This window comes from Anarrhichthys ocellatus, unplaced genomic scaffold (assembly GCF_004355925.1).
Source record: "Anarrhichthys ocellatus isolate YVR2014 unplaced genomic scaffold, GSC_Weel_1.0 scaffold22, whole genome shotgun sequence".
Lineage (NCBI taxonomy): Eukaryota > Metazoa > Chordata > Actinopteri > Perciformes > Anarhichadidae > Anarrhichthys > Anarrhichthys ocellatus.
Window position 1 is genome coordinate 3,864,972 of NW_022280052.1, and position 16,658 is coordinate 3,881,629.

Below are 16,658 nucleotides of genomic sequence, written 5' to 3' on the forward strand. Positions count from 1 at the left end.
TATATATATATATATATATATATATATATATATATATATATATATATATGTGTGCGTACAAACACACACACACTAACAGAGTAGTGTGACTTCCTCTCCGTCATCTCTTCAACATAAATCACACACTGGCATCACATCTCTAACATCTTGCGTGTCCTGCTGTATCCAGATTAAATGAGAAATCGTTTCTTTTGTAAATCACCTCTAGGTTGACTTCAAACATCACATGCGTCCTGCCTCCCCTCCCTCTTCCTTCCAGATCCTCCAGCAAACACAATCAGCCACATTCAGCCTCCACAATGAGGCTTTATGCCTGTTTGGTGGCGACGCTGTTTTCCAGAAGTTTTGTGAGGCCTCGTTGTTTTCTCCACACCAGACGCCCCCGAAATGTCACAAATTAAATTAAATAAAGTTGCTGGGGAAAAGCCGTTTCACACCGAGCACGACTTTTCGTAAGAAACGGTCTAGTTTTCATAAAATACTCACATGCCCACAGCGCCTCTGCTACATACATGCGACTCACTTGCTATAGTACGGCAACAAGTGCCAGAGGGGCAACAGAACAGCTGGACATGGTAGCGCTGCCTTGACAAATTTGGAAACAATGGCCCCAAAAAGGCAACAAATGGAGAGACAAATGAAGAAACTGTGGGAGGACTTGTGCATCTCTTACAGGTATGTTTAAAAATATCAATTATTTCAGGCATGTACTGGCCATTGGGCAAACAGAGTAAGATCCCAGTCACCTGTGGGCTGCTGCGTCCGTGGGTCAGCCTGAATAAGTTATAGCGACACGTCATGACGAATCAGCTGATGTGGAGCCGTGGAATAACGTCATTCGTGCAGATGTATAATAACATGAACTTTCACTTCGTAGCTGGATTCTGTCTGCATCATTTTACAATCCGTTTGAATCTTTGGCTGCTGCACAGTGGGCTGCTTTACTGAGCTTCTGCTCCATTAGAGCTATTGATCTGGGGACATAGTTGCAATTGTATAGGTTTGTATGCATTTTTACTTGACCTATCATGGATTGTGTGTGATTTAGATCAAGGAACTAAAGGTCTATTCTTTAATCTGGTTTTCATTTCCTGTATGACTGTAAATGTAAAATATAAAGTTTTGCTAATCATATCAGGTCTAATATTAAGCATACATAATTGCTGTATTTATACAAAGGGTTATTTTATATCATTTTTAACCCTTTAAACCATCGTTCTTAATGACCAGTTAATTACTGAATTTAGTCTGAAAACATATTGAACTCTGCATCTATATCTGTATATACTATACTAATTAATTCCCCTTTTATTTCTAAATTCATGCAGGATAAATTCTGAAATTCGTGCACGGAGAAACCCAGGGCCAAGAGGAAGATACTGACCATCAACCAACTACCAACAGTCACAAGATAAACCACCAACAACTAGCAGGTCTGAAGAGAACAGTCGGGGTGAAAAATTGTAAAAGTATTCTGGTATATATTCTCTCTTACCAGCAACAAACTTCTGCATCTTTTGTGAAAACTGCATTGCGGTTTTCCATCCAGTAAAGATTCAAATATGGACGACCACAGAACCAAACGACCTGACTGGACCTGAATGAATTCTTGGAATAGCAAAATTATATGTTTCTTTCTGGAAACAATGCTGCGAGCATCAGTTTGCAGAGCTGCACAGTGTCCCAGTCAGCTGCAACAGCATTATCCAGTCAGCTGAGACTGAGGCGGTCCCATGCCTGACAACCCCCCAACCCCACCCGACCCTGAAACAAAGCAGCGTTCACAAATCAAGTTTTACCCAATTTCCAGTTCTGATGTCACGTTGTATTTTGGACTGAAACACTTTGTTTTCCCTCCGTGGTGAGACACGCTCTCCAGGCCTGTTTTCCTGACAAGACAAACTGAACCTTTGTAGAAGCTGCTTTTTAAATATCCAAGAAAAGACTTAACCGAGTTCTCCATCTAAAAATATGTTTCTTTCTGCACATTTACTTTTTCCTACATTCCCTTCAGCTGTTTGTTTTCTAGACAAGCAAATAACGAAAACAAACCAGCTTGATGCGCCTCTAAAAGTCTCTCTGAGTTGACCTAGATATTCAACATTTGTCTCTGTCACAGCAGTAGCAACTGGAGTCTCCAGATGTTTGATTCTCATAACTACAGAACAGGACCAGATGTCAGCAGCTTTCTGCCCAGAAACAACTGAAATATGTATATCATCAAGTTGTTTCCGTCACCGGTGGAAATTATACCAGTTCAAGCATCGCTTTGATGGAGAGCGTCGGGGTAATGACAAGGCACTGGGTGCACGTAGGTCTTTGAAATGTCTCCCAAAGCTCCTGCGAACACACCTTCATCGCCGCGGAGCTGCTCCTGTGGAAAATACATGTTTGTTGGGGTCTTATTCAGTTTTCCTTGCAGGCGCGGATTCAGTTAGCTTCTCAACTTTGGGCTGCTCGTTACTCCTGAGAGGCAATCTGATGTCTGCCAGGCATTACAAAACATAATTGAACATATCGATGGCATGCAGCAGATGCCGAGACAACCTGCACATTGATCTCAGCCGGATTGCAAAGGAGACTCCTTTCATAGAATTTGGCTTTTACTTGCTCTTCTTCTGCCGCCTCTTCTGTTACATTACACAACTATTTACCGCCTTGTTTTTGCCGTTTTATTGGTCTGTTTTTCAATATTTTGGTTGATAAATAATGTACTAGATGAGTTTTAAGCAATAACAACCAATATTCAGGTTGTCAGGTTACCTCAGGCTCCATCACTCAGCTCTTTAGTTCAGACTCTCTCTAGTGAGACTTTCCAATGGACCGTCTGAACTTCTGGAAAAAGAACAACTTGATGGCTTTTAGAAAGTGAGAAACTCATCCCTTTATTAATGACTTCACTATTAATGACAAAGCAGCCACAGAGATGTTTAACAACATGGCTACGCAAAAAAGTTATTCTTTTTAATTGCTTATAACTGATCTGTCAAGGAGGAGGAAATTACTTTAAAACATGAATAAAGCCGTTAGTTATGACTTTTAAAGATTAAATTAGATTCTATTAGAAAGTGGAACAGGTATTTTATATTTTTTTTTGCCTTTTCCTTAAATAAAGCCTTTCACAGAATGCTTTACAAAATGACTGATATTCATAAAAGCATTACATTTTTAAGAAGTCAGGCGGTAACATTAGGATACAAAAGATAGTTTTCATGTTGGTGGCTGCAGTGGGAACTGAACATGTCAGTGTTGTTCAGCCTCTGCCTATGACTTCATAGGGCAGATGTGCTTTTCCACAACATTTCCTCCATTATGAGCCGGTGAACAGAGGTGATCTCTGTGCTACAGAACACGCACTAAACTAGAGTTCAAGGCCTCGCTCTGCCCTGACTTTTTCCTCAGGCCTTAGATTCAAAATCTCGTTACAGCATCAGAGAAGGTTCGAGTACAACCACAAACGTCTCGCTCTCTTTAGCGGCGCACAAAAACTTTCATTGTTTGATCCAAAAATTTAAATTGGGTTGAAAATGTTTCCGGCCTCACAGTGACATGCAGGAAGTGTTTCCAAAAGCAGTCGTGGTTTGGTTCTTCCACAGAGAGAAGTGGTCAGCTCAGGCACAACGAGAGTCTGACCTTTTTGGTGCTCAAACCACAAGAGTCAAACCAGTCTTTCACCATTTTACCCGCCAAAAAGCCTTTCAGGGTCAAGAATCCCAACCTGTAAATCACGATCCGAGTCTAGACTAAACAGATCCTCCAGATGAATCAACATGCAGCAGTGATTTCTCCGTTTGACGTTTTCTCAGCCTGATGTTAGTGCACACAGTTTGATTAGTGCTTCTTCTTTCCCAAGCTCTGCCCAAGTACTTCAGTGAATGTGGGTATTTTTAGCCCTGTGTTTTTCATTCAGAGTTTCTCAGGCAGTGGAGAGAGCAGAGGGACGAGCGTCTGATTGGACCACCGTGGTAGACGCTAACCTTTTAATACATAGTATTGTCCTGTTTTACTACAGTCATTAGAAGGCATTGCTCCTTTATGTACAGTCATTTGCAACATTTTAAAGGATAAATCTGGTGATATATGTAATTGTATATATGTAAACAAATCCTGTGAAAAGACCAAAACAAACAGTAAATTGATCCCACTAAAAAGTCACAGAGAGTTTTCCAGTGTCTCATTTCTACTGAAGCTATTCAGAATTATACAAGAGACTTGATTGAATTCATGCAAAAGGCCAAGAGGAAGGACTTCATAATAAAAGATAATCAGACAACTAAATTAATAAAGTAAGTTGCATTTCTACAAAACCATGAATCTGTCATCTGGAGAATTTTTAAAAGACTAACAATTAACAATTAAACAATTAAATACAAACTCAATCGGCAAAAATCCCAAACAAAACCTAAGTTGTTGGTTTTTTGTTTCACGAGTCACATCTCGAGACTAATCGGACAAATAATATTATGATGAACTCTGAATATTTAAGTGTCTACCAGCTACAAAGAACTAAGACAACACAACAGCCTTTGTTTTACTGTTAAAGATTTGTGTCATTTCTACTTATTACATTCCACTGTGTACAGTGTTGTGTTCTTGAATTGTAATTGCTCTAAACTTCCCGTCCAGCTGGAAGTCAACTCTGGAGCCATTGTTTTAAAATATTTCAACATGGTCTCTGCAACAAAAATCAGGATAAATCAAAAAAAAAAAAAAATGTTCTACCTTGTGAAAACTAAAACTACATGTAGACAACTCACAGCTGCTTCACTCAAACACACTGAACTTCTGAAAGGCTTCTCTCCTTTCAGGGACAGTTGGGAAAGCCACTCCAATCAGAGGATCTGGCATGAAGCTGAAAGTGGTAATTTCCATTTTCTAAGCCTGGATGCCTGCTAATTATGATGACAACCTCCTGCTCTCAGGTTCCACACAGCTCCGACACTTAAAACTAATTGTTGCCTTAGATTGGAAGAATAAAAATTGCCTCAACTAAAAGGTAAACAAACCACATAGATTCACAGAGCAGAACATTTATTTGTTTAAATTCTCCTGGAATTGTTCTTATTTAATCAGTGGGTATCCGCTTTAATAACAAATAGTACAAGCTCAAGATTCTTCCTTCAACTCATAAACAAATGCCGCCACCTTTAACAGGGAGGCGTTCAGACCAACTTTTACACGGCATTAAAATAAATTTCACAGAGGCCAGTCCAGCAACCAGTAGTGGAAGAAATATTAAAATACAGAAAAATACCCCATAACAAGTGAAAGTCCTGCATTCAAAAACATAAGTAAAAGTACAGAGGTACCATCAACTAAATGTAATTTAAAGTATTAAAAGTAAAAGTACTCATAATGCAAAGACATTTAGAAAAAGTAAGTACGATAAGTACGTAAGCTGTTAAATAAATATAGTGGAGTAATAATTACAACATTGTGTGTGATGGAGTAGAAGTATAAAGTAGTATACAATGGAAATATTCAAATAAAGTAAATGTACCTTGAAGTTGTACTTGAATACAGGGCCTCAGTAATAGTGCGTTTGCCAACACCGGCAAAACAACACAGTGTCATCCGGAAAATTCCAGTGTTGGTGCCCTGTAAGGGCACAATCCTGGTGCCTTACTTTGTAGCATCAGCTGTGTATTCGCACCGTTTACTTTGTGATTGTCGTGACAAAAGATTGAATAGTTGCTGCCGTGATATCTCTCCAGGAGTCATAAGATGTGACAGACCCTCTGTACAGTGGTTTGGCATCTGTTGAGCCTTGAAACAAATTAATTTGTTACTCAAACCGTTTCATTGTCTAACCTGCATCTGAAACAACACGGCCCAACCAACGCCTGAATGCCCACTTAAAGCTGCACTCAGTGGTCCTTCAAATGGACGTCATTCAACACAAGAGCAATCCAGTGAAGATGTTGAATGAGGCTGAAAAATGTTTCTGCACACAGCAGCGATTTTATTCTCATTCAGGGGTTTATTTAGGATTGCAAACCCACCAGATTACCTGTGAAAAAATGCAGATTTTGACTTTAGTGTGCTGTCATCTTAACGCTGGTGAGTCCAGCTTTCTCTTCGCTCATCATGTCACTGCAGTGCAGAGTTACTCAGTCTGGAGGGGCTAAAATAAAACCACTCGTAATAGAGCTAAAAATACGACGGCATGCATCTTATCAAGCTCGTGAGTGAGAGCACACACCCAAATTTAATTCAGTTTTAATTTAATAAACTGTCCTCCCTCTGTTCTTAGGTGCAAGGCAAGAAAGTATGAGTTAGGGAGTGTGTGTATAAAGGCAAAAAATAACTGGAGCAAGAGAGGAAATATCCAGAGTATCAAAGTGTAACACTGAGCTCCTGACACCTCCAACTAAACTTACAGTCAATCTATTTTTGAGACGACAGCAGTAAGTGAAAACCCCAGAGTCCTGTTTCCCCTCAGCCAGAAAGGTTGTTGAGCGATAAACACTGACTCAAAGGGACACGTCTCTGCTTACTCATGTCATCTTTGTACAGCAGGTTGTCTCGTCAATTTGAGATATTTGCCTTGGTTACATATCAAAACCAACATTAAGAAATACCCTCCAGCTTTAATTTCTGTTTCATTTTTACAAGAAGACGCTAAAGAGGAAGTTCCACAAAAAGGCCACGGCATCCTGACATTCCTGACTGAAATAAATAAACATGTATTGTTTCTCTGTAGCCTTTTATCCATTAAGGCTACAGAGAAACCCTTTATATGGTTGGTATTAAATAATTTAGCCACACTCATAAAGAAGAAACATAAACGTACAATTAGGACGCACCGATCAGACTCTTTTCAGCCATGATACCAATACTGGAGCTTCTGCTATCGGCCGTCTAAATTTGTCTAAATTTAAACAGGGATTAAAATTCCAGTGAGTAACGTATATAGTATATAATATAGAATTGAATAGAATAGATCAGCCACTTTGTCACCAATACCCATTCTAGCTATTTGAGTCAGTAGACTGTATCTGCGTAATATCGCACAATGGCAGAAACGCTCTCCCATCCAGTAGCGGCCATCATCATCGATCATCAAACTGGACGCTCTTTCAAACTTGTCTTTAGAACCAAATGTTGCTTCCTTTTCCTGAATCCTTCCACTATACCTCTGTAAACACACCCGATCACCAGAAACAACAATATTGGCCAATTCTGCAAAATAAAATCGAGGATGCAATTACATCGTTTGTTAACATCCAACGTCGATATCATTTAAAAGGATTTTGTTCTTTGGTATCTGCATGTGGCAACTAAAGTATGTTTAAGGTTTAGAGAAAACAGGATGCTGGTTATGGAAAATTAACTTTGGTTAAACCTGCAATAACTGACCACTAGGGGAGCAGCAAAAACAAGATGTGAACACATTGACATAATATCACTTTTTAAGTTGATATGTTGAGCTTGATAGCAAATAGCTTATTTACACATCCAGAAGAGTTGTGTTTGTGTCAGCCTAGTGGCTATAAGTCAAATATGAACTGTTTAGCTCTGTATTTGGTCTCTACCAACTATATATAGGGTTCAACACTTCTGACAAGAGAGGGGGGCGTTTTCATCCCATTAGGAGCCTCACACACAACACTATTAGAGATATTTATTCTGCTCTACTAGCAAGCAAACCAACTTTATGCATAACACTTCGCAAACAGAAGTCCTGAATGGGAGAGAGACGGGGAAAAGGAGGTAGAGAAAAGAAAAAGAACAAGCTAAGTAGTAATGGTAATACAATTAAGTATTTTAGAAATGACAGAGTTACAGTCACTTTTTAGGGCTATAAAAAGCAATAATAGACATATGACTTTAAAGATAGAAACAATTCTCTATTGTTTCTATAGGTCTCTATTGAAAATCAAAGGATTTTGGCTACATTCCTGGAAGTTAAAAACGCAAAAAAGCACAACATGATTATAAACACATAAGCGTAGTAGGACAGTGATATTACAGGAGCATCACAAATATATAGATTTCCTGCAGCCGACGAGTACTTCTTACAATAATTCACCGCAACACTTTGAGGCTAATAACTAAAACACATGCAGAGTAAATCTTTGTGTTGTTAGTTCCTGGAGCGTGGCAATAATCAGCGAATCAATAGGTATCAGTGTCAGTGTGTGGTCATCGATCCCTCGGGCTGTTTCCTACCTTCTGCCGTGTGTCCGTCCAGTCTCACTGAGACTTGTCATGACTTTCTGGAGAAGGTAAGAAAAGTTTGGGAGGAGAAGATGAAAAAAAAAAAAAAAAAAACTCCTACCCCTGACTTGTGTCAAGGTACACAATATATAAAATACGTTTTCCGGTTTGGGATTTAAAAATAAAACGACAATGTTGAACATGATTTTTTTTGTTAGTCGTATATAAGCAGTTGCCACTTTCGTTTTGTTTTTATGCTGCGTTGCTGCAGCAGATATGCTGCTTATACTTTTTTTTACATTTCACTACAATATAAAATCTTTTTTTGCGTACGCAAAACCTGCTTGTGTGGAACCCATGATGTTGCATTGACAATAAACATAAGATTTGAGAACAAGAAGCAGACACATTTACTTTCATATACGAGTGATACATTGTTGCCTAGACTGTAGGATCAATTCAAAATAGGCTACATTTGATTGTGTGCAAGTGTGAGGTAAAAGTTGATTGATGTGTCATTTAAGTTACATAATTATATTAAATACATGCCCAATAATGCTATAGTAGCCTGACATGGCAACAAGATAAATTGTCATAGTGTGAAAAACATACTTGACACTCTGCAGGCTGCATTTTAGCACGCGTGTCCCACCATGTGCTTTTATTTTGAAGGCAGAATCCTGTTTGACCCAGTCATTTCCGGTCTAACTGTGGATTTTGACCAGCTTCTTTCAGATTGCTGTTAGTTTGCCGCTGGTTACAGTGCGAAGGAATCAATGACAGACAGCTGAATCCTCCAATCAGGAACGAAAAACACGGCGCCGGGCTGGTGACGAAAGGGGGCGGGACTTGTTCGTCAGTTTGGTCGACAAAATGCGTCGTTACATTTGTTCATAGTCGCAAAACATGAGGCCGATCAACCGATATAACGTTTTCACAATATCAAGTTAATCCACATACTTTAAACCCATTTAGCTTGTTTTAGAAGTCTTTTCTTAGGTTGTTCAGTCTAAATATCTAATATCGATGTGGTCTGTTCGTATCAAAGTCAACCAGCGCTCACGCAATATTTTCTTTTTTATGCCCTTCACAGTTTTAGACGAAACCATATTTGTTTATATTAAAATAAACAGCCAAGACTACAACCATAAAACATCAGAAAGTACAATATCTTCCATCAAGCAGATGAGGACGCTGTTGTCTTTCAGTTTGAAGGCAGTCAGAGCATTTTCGTACCTGAAACCGACAGTCCACAACATAGTACTGTTTAATAATAGTGCTGGAAAGTACATTTTGGTAGGTAGGAATACTTTTACTTTCCTTGAGTGTTTTAATTGAATGCTACTTTATACCTGTACTTCACTGCATTTCAGAGAGAACTGGTATGCTACTTCAATACAGCTGGAGTTAGATTATGATTAATGTTCTTATTTAGTTTTAGTTTCCACTGCATCCGGCTCAAGCTGTTTCTTTTTACTTAAGTCATTTAAATTAGGCTCATGTTCAGTTCAGTTCACATCTTTCAGCTTATGAACAGTCCTTCAGATTTAAAGGATTTATTAGGTCTATATGTCTAGCGGCAATATGGGGTTCCAAAGTTAATTCTTGACTTGAGAAACATTCGTTTGAGCTTTCAAGCAAATATGTTCTTTGTCATTAGAACAAGAGCCGGCAGAAACAACCCTCAACATGATGCTGTCAAAACACCACACACACCAAGAGACAGGACAGGAGGAGTGATGGTAAAGAGACAGATATGTCCCTCAGGAGTTGATGGACCAAACACAGCTAAGGGTAGATTCATATTGACCAGAAACACAATTAATTATATAATGATGTTGCTTTGTAGCTGTGTAAATAAGCAACTGTTTGACGACTTTATAAAGATATAATAGTGAGTTGTGTTGACGGCGTGTTCTGCTTTCCCCAAGTGGCCACAAATCACAACTATCATTGCAGCTTTAAAGAAACTGTAAATGTTAAAGCAGGAGATAAATACATCAAAGTTAATAGGTTGACACAACAGGAAATTGAATAAAAAAATAGTTTATTTTTTTTTGCCTTGTTTAAATGCAAGTAATGAACACATGCCTGAATGTTTTAGATTTAGTTATCATTTTATTAGAAGATTATTTAAAAAAGCACTGAAACAGTACATTTTTACTTAATATATTTAGTCAGTGGTTATTATTCCTCTCTTGTACAGGTGATGAGTAACAAAGTAGAAGTACATTTAGCTACTACCTCTATATTTTACATGGGAAATGTAAATGTAAAAGTAAATGTTTAAAAATTCCGAGACAATTTTAATGACACTTTAAAATATAAAATTGTGCCTCCTGGTCTGGCTGCTGCTTTTAGTCTTTTTTTAGGAGGGGACAGAGGATATTTAGGGGGACATAGCAGGTCATCAGCATATAACACATAGAGGTATACTTTACTTGAAAGCTGGGAAACTGAAGATTAGTTGAAGTGAAAAAAGCCCCAACAAATTGTTGCAGTGTAGTATACCAGAAAAATTTCAAAATGACATCAAGAGTATTGTATGGCATAAAAATAAAAATGTCATGGGATAGTATGTCAAAAGAAGTCATGACATTTTTTTTTATTTTAATTTAAAAAGTCATAGTATAGTATGCCATGGAAATGTCATAGTATAGTGTGTGGTAAAAATATAAAAAAGTCATAGTATAGTATGTCATAAAAATGGTACGTCATACTATACTATCTATGACATCAAAATTGTATACTATTGTATATTGTAGTTTAAGTTTAAGTCATAGTATAGTATGCCATACAAAACTGTAAGTAAGTCATTAAAAAGATGCCATGAAAATGTAATGGTATAGTTGGTCATAAAAAAACATTAGTATAGCTTGACATGAAAAATAATAGGAACGGCATAGTTTAGCGTGTCTAAAAAAGTGGTATAGCATGTCAAAACAATTCTTAGTACAGTGGGTTGAAAATAGTCAGTTTAGCATGTAGAAAAAAAGTAAAATATTCATGGTACAACAGGTTGAAAAAAGTACTCCAGAATTAATTTGCTAATTATTACTATTTACATAATTGTATAATACTATAAAATGATGATTTTTTTGGACAGACATGGATGTCAACGTTTCACAAAACATTTTAGATTATTTAATTGAAAATGATAGTCAGTATATTGGCAGAGGAATTCCTGCAAACACTGATGGGTCAGCCACTATCCTACTGGCCCGCTTTCTGTCTCTGGCATCGGGCAGAACATTCACAGGCACCTGTTCCTGGCCTATGAGCCACCAGGCTGTTTGCACAATGCGTTCCAGTGTGTGGTTGGTGTTGGCAAAGGATGCGGGGAACCACACTGTGATGGAAGAGGTGAGGACACTCTTGATGGTGGCTCTGTAGAATTGGGTGTGAACTTTCGGGAGGATGCTTATCTTTTTTTTTTGGAGCAGTCTGAGGAAGAACATCCTCTGGTGAGCTTTCTCGATTACATAAAGATGCGTGTGTCTAGAGGAAGCTGTGTCTATGTGCCTTCACAGAATCCTGCAGCACCTGGAGGCCCCACCATTTATGAAAGGGTTTTATTCTTTTTAGTTAAGCTTTTAATTTAGTCCTCGTGGAGTGGTGTAGGGAAAACAGCCTGATTGTAAACATCGCTACGATCAAAGAAATAATAACCGCGATAGGGGAGAAGATTGACACTTTTAAATTCCACAAGCGTCAGTCAACAAGCACTTCAAAAGAAAAAAGTAGATAGTAGCAGAACAAAGTACTCCAGGGTTGTATCAGTTTATCATACATTTATGGAGAAATGTGCTAACTGTTTTCACTGTTATTTATTGATGTTTTTTGACTGTTTCTTAGAGATGCACTGAGACAAATTCCTCTCAACTGTGTCGACATAACAATAAAGTATTGAACTTTGACCTCTATCGTTCTGTGTTGGTAACTTTGTAGAAACCTTTGTACACAGTGAGCAACCAGAGAGGGGAAAAAAAGAGTTGGAGGCCAAACACCAGCAGCTCTTTATCAGAACAAAAAGCTATTTCCCAGCTGAGTAGCGAATGGCACTGACGGGATGGAGATAGAAGGACACCCGTCTTTCACGTTCAAATCAAAGTCCAGACACTGGCAACAAAACATGTTTTCTTCGCTGCGACCCGAAGGAGAGTCCAGGTGGGGCCAAACAGGATGAAGTAATAAACACATTTGGCATCAGCTTCAAGACCTCTGAGGAGGGAAAGGAGCTCCTTGTTTGGCTTCAGAAAAACGAGTTCAAGTCATGAATCATAAAATTAGGGGCTTTAATTTAAGATTATTTTTATTATCAATTTCTAATAATTTACTGTAGTGTATTTGAAGTATTGTCACAAAAACATGACCATATCCATCTCATTGATATTTAAGTTTAATGTGAAATTAGATTTTATTTGCACATTGTATTAAACTAATGCTTGTGTATAAAGATCAGAAATGCCTTGGCAGTTAGGCTACAGCTTCAAGAGCTCCACCTGACCTGCAGCTAACTTTTAGGATTAGTTCATGAGTAGATGAGAATTGTTTAAGATTTGGGCGTGATTGGGACATCCACATGTTTTGGTCCTGTCTGCAGCTGAACAATGGTTTTCCCTTTCAAATTAATGCATCACAGTTATTGATCAAAACCTTTTTACGTCCATACTAGTGTTGGTCCCTGAAGATTTGAATGTCACAGCTAACAAAGCTAAGTCTGCACCCTTCTTTACACGACTAATTATCTTCAAATGAAAAGGGACTGAACCACCATCATGTCATAAACACTGGCTGGAGGATTCAGTGGCACATGTCAAACTCCAATAAGTGACACTGGTCTTGGCTAAAGCAGAAGGTTTTAGATCTGGCAACCCTTTTTCTGCTTTATTTTAGAAATTGGACAATTTCCTGTCGATGTGTACGATTTTACAATGTCTAGTATTCCTTTGTTTCCCTTTTGGTATTTTGTATGTATTTGCTGTGAGCTGATGTTAATGTTGGAATGTTGAATGGAAATTCAGTAAAAAAAAGAAATTATAAAATGTTTAATTAAGTTTGGTTTCAGCAGATTATTTTAATGTGTCTTTATTTTCTAAATATTCATCCAGAAATCCTTTTCACTAACTAAAAATAGACAACTAATTTTAGCATAATACAAAACACATAATAATTGTAAGTGCAAAGTAGCAGTGATCAGCAACTTACTAGGAAAGATTCCTTTACAAAATATAACAAATAGAACTAAACTGTCAAATATGTCAAGTGATTAAACTTTGTAAAATGTCTCTTGATGATGTTTTTAATCTTCTGATGACTACGATAATATTATATAACATTTGGGCCATGTTTAAAAACAAATTTAGATTATTTTCTCATAATTGAAAATATCCCAAAACACAAAAAACTATAAAACAATAAAGCAAAGAAAACTAACTGAAAAACCAACAATCAGTAAGAAATCTGCATGTGGTTACAAGTAAAGTTATTTTCACACCCAGAGGCTTTCCTACCAGTTTCTGGGTGAAAGGTGAACCGTGTAAGAGAAGTGATTTGACCCTCTTACAGCAGAAGTCACGGCCCAGCAGAGCGTGAAGCAATGTGATGGTGGGTGCAGTGAACCAGTGAAGCCTCATGTGAGTAACTTTCTTGACTGAAGCAAAGGTTAGTACCTGATGAATAACACCACAAACAAAGGTCAAGCAGGGTTTCATGTTAAGAAATGAAGCAGAGGTCGGTGAGGTATTTATATTTCATGCAATGAGACGCTGAGGAAGTTTAAAGATGAGTTTAGACAGATTGTCAGGTGTACGTTTGTTGAAATGAGGAACCATCATCCTGTCTTAACAGGATGTAAAAGAAAGACATCACACAGGGAGGTGTCATGTAAAACAGCGCTGGTCCAAGTTGTAGGCTACGACTGTTCAAGTTACTCTAAACAAGATTAAACATGTCAGGATGCTTCTGCTGCCTGTCCGATGGTCAAAACGTGTTGGAAACCCCCTCCTCCCTCCCAACACACCTTTCCAACGTCAAGACTGAGAACACTGCTTCCGACAACTTCAGTAACTTTCCAAAACCGACAATTTACACACACTTCACGCTGTGATCGGCCAACTGTACAGAAGTGAGAAAGTTGTCAGGGCTTTACATTCTCTCTCTCTAGTCTTGTTTTCTCTCTAAAAGCAACTATTTCTGTCACTTTTCATGTTTACAACCGAGTGCAACACGTCTTTCAACTAAATGTTATCCCCAATCAAGCTGTTATCGGTCCCCTCTACGATGGCGGACTGTTTACCCCGCTCCTTCAAGTGTGCATGGTTGTGCAGCTATATGCACACTTTGCCTGCAGACGTGGTCGAACATGTCGCTCCAACTAGTTAGTTTAGAGCACTGCATCTTTGTGAAGCTCTTACGCCCATCCTAAAGAACCTAACCTAACTGTAAGATGCATAACAGTTGAAGTCAAAAGTTAGATTCTGATCCGTAGCACACCAATGTAAGTGAACGAAAACAAATGGTAGTGGTTAAATTAAAATTGTATTCACCTGCATATTCGTCCTCTGGGGACCATAAATGTACAACATTTAAATTCGATTCATCTACTAGATATCAAAATATTACACAGGAGAAGTAATAACTTTGACCTGCTGTTGCCGCTGAAGTGGAATTCTGAGGAATCGCTTAAGTCATTCAAATACTGTACATCCTCTGGGGATCATGAATGTCTGAATGAGATTTCAAGGCAGATGTTTCAGTCTGGATCAAAGTGGTGGACCTGGCATCGCCATCACTACAGCTCAAAAATATACAAATTACATAAAAAGCTTGATTACAAACAGAACTATACATTAGCTAAAAATAAATAGAATAAGTGGTTTAATTTAACGGTAAGATACAGGATGATGAACCTAAAGTAGTGCTGATTTAAATCACTGTAAAACTATACATTCAGTGTTTCACAGTAGCCTTAAAAACCTCATTAACCCACTCGTGAAAACAGGAAAGGTATTTACACAGCCTGACATGCCTTCACCTCTGTTGTACTCTTTGATCAGGGAGTGGATGCCTCAAGGAAACAACGCTGCTTTCTAGGCTAAAGTGCAAGCTAGAGAATCAGGTTTAAAAAAAAAAAAAAAAGAGGAGAAAAAAAAAAGGCAACTGGTCCCAAAGCGAGAGGGAACACCAGGATACAGATGCTGTGAGAAGAGAAACTGGGTAAAAGGTCAGAGTGATGCATGTGAATGAGCGGAGAATCAACCTTTGAATTGTAAATAAAAGCTGCTTTGTTATGAATCCCCCATGACGTCACGAACGTTACCTTTCACACACTTTGCTTTTCTGCCAAATTATCTGAGCTGACTCCCATATGTTGAAAACAGAAAAGAGACGAGACGGGACTAAAGACTGTTTTCCAAAAATGACAGATACCATTCTAAACCAAATAAATAAGTATAAAACATTAACATTAAGTTACAGGATTTCTGTTGATTTGTGTCCCTTAGTTGAAAATATAGATAGAAAACGAATGAGACAGAACTGTGATGAAAACATTCAAATAAATCTGAAATGCCTAATCAAACAAATCCCAAATCTCTGTTACACTAATTTTAGATTTGCTGTCAATGGTTTATTTTTTTCTCATCTCGTGCTTCTGTGAATTGGCTGTGTTTATCTTTCAAGGTGACTGATAAAGACTACACAAACACTCGAGGTTGAAGATCACAACAAAAGTTAAAAATAAATCCTGATCCAGCTGCAGCTCTTCTGCTTTTGTTGGTTGGTCTCGCCCTCAAGCTGAGTATATCAGATCCTAAAGAGAGTTTGGGAATCTTTTCTTTCCTTGAGAGGCTGATGCAACACACCAGACACGTGACAACAGCCTCAACTTTCACACACTAACCCACTGGTGCCTGAAGACACGGTCTACCCCCGCCACCGCCACCCCGCCCCTTAGTGGAAGCTCATGTCCTGTACATGTGCAGATCTGATGGAACATGCTGTGTTGTTGTAATCTGCACATAGTTAAAGTGACCTCGGGGTTCAGGAAAGTTTCTGGATGTTTTTGGAAGATGAAAACTGTCTTTTAACTCATGTCAAAGTGTGATTTGTTGAGATTAATTAATCTGCAGATAACCAGTTATCTGATGTGTCGGGACAATATGATCAGATATCTGCCGCTCAGTGTCATTCACCTCATTTAAGTCACAGATACAGAAATGCATGTGTAAAATATTTGTTAATATTGTCATTTACAAGCCTAAAATATATCCAGGCACATCACTGCAATCAACATCCACGTTTGAACTTTGCCATACTAACGCGTGTTCCAGAAAACCAAAACAATGAGCTGAAAGACGCTAAAACGCTCGGTAGAGCTGAGCAACAGATTCAGGTGATACTTACTGTATGTGTGGGTCAATTACTATGAGCAACTCCTTCCAGATTACACATACTGTGTTTTTACATTGCTCATATAAAAATAACTATTAGTGCAG

General features: G+C 38.3%; 1 protein-coding gene across 3 annotated transcripts in view; it reads right to left on the reverse strand.

Annotated features, from left to right (window-relative positions):
* The window catches only part of kank3 (KN motif and ankyrin repeat domains 3), a 42,200-nt gene extending 26,122 nt beyond the window's left edge, over positions 1 to 16,078 (reverse strand). For 2 of the 3 annotated variants that reach the window (XM_031859431.1, XM_031859429.1), the window contains exon 1: positions 1,496 to 16,078. The gene's annotated coding sequence lies outside the window, so the exon portion shown is untranslated. The remainder of the gene's footprint in view (positions 1 to 1,495) is intronic. The other variant, XM_031859428.1, reaches the window with a different exon arrangement.
* Positions 16,079 to 16,658: the final 580 nt, after the last annotated feature.